Here is a 1053-nt window from a genome sequence, read left to right as displayed (position 1 = left end):
GGGCTGAAGGTTTGCCTGAGTGATTTCACAGAATAAGGAATACAGTTAGAGAATCCCCAATTCAACGCAAGCCGGCAAGTGTGCCCTGCCCATCCGCTTCAACCTCATTTCCTTCTGTAATTTCTCCCTCTCCTCCCGACCCCTGCCTCCTCTCCATCTCCTCCCTTCCCTCCACATACATGTATATACAAACACACACACACACACACACATGTGTGTATAAATATGAAAGTATACACATAAAAGTTTTTAATTTTTCTTTTAAAATAAATTGCGTTTCCGCCGGGGCAGCCATCTTCCAGTAACTCGCCAAAATGACGAACACAAAAGGAAAGAGGAGAGGTAATTGGTATATGTTCTCTAGACCTTTTAGGAAACATGGAGTCTTTCCTTTGGCCACATACATGTGAATCTACAAGAAGAATGATACTGTAGACATCAATGGAATGGGCACTGTTCAAAAAGGAATGCCCCATAAGCGTTACCACGGAAAACCGGAAAAGTCTACAAAGTCACCCAGCATGCCGAGGGCATCATTATAAACAAGCAAGTTAACGGCGAGATTCTGGCCAAGAGGATCAGTGTGTGGATTGAACACATCAACCACTCGAAGAGCAGAGACAGCTTCCTGAAGCGGGTGAAGGAGAACGATCAGAAGAAAGAGGAAGCCAAAGAGAAGGGCACCTGGGTTCAGCTGAAGCGCCAGCCTGCGCCACCCAGAGAAGCCCACTTTGTGAGGACTAACGGGAAGGAGCCTGATCTGCTGGAGCCCAATCCATACGAATTCATGGCCTAATGTACACAGAGGAAATAACGGACCTGGACTGCAAAGTGTTTTCCTTAGGTTGAATGTTTCCATCATTCCATTGATGTCTACAATATCATTCTTCTTGTAGATTCACATGTATGTGGCCAAAGGAAAGACTCCATGTTTCCTAAAAGGTCTAGAGAACATATACCAATTACCTCTCCTCTTTCCTTTTGTGTTCGTCATTTTGGCGAGTTACTGGAAGATGGCTGCCCCGGCGGGGCAGGTGTCTTCTCCCTGAAAGA

General features: G+C 45.7%; 1 pseudogene; it reads left to right on the top strand.

Moving 5' to 3' along the window:
- Positions 1–273: 273 nt before the first annotated feature.
- On the top strand, positions 274–796 carry LOC148001250 (large ribosomal subunit protein eL21 pseudogene; annotated as a pseudogene).
- Positions 797–1053: the final 257 nt, after the last annotated feature.

Source organism: Rattus norvegicus, chromosome 14, assembly GCF_021556685.1.
Source record: "Rattus norvegicus strain SHRSP/BbbUtx chromosome 14, alternate assembly SHRSP_T2T, whole genome shotgun sequence".
Taxonomy (NCBI): Eukaryota; Metazoa; Chordata; class Mammalia; order Rodentia; family Muridae; genus Rattus; species Rattus norvegicus.
The sequence above is the reverse complement of the archived record's forward strand: the minus strand, read 5'-3'. Positions and strand labels throughout refer to the sequence as shown.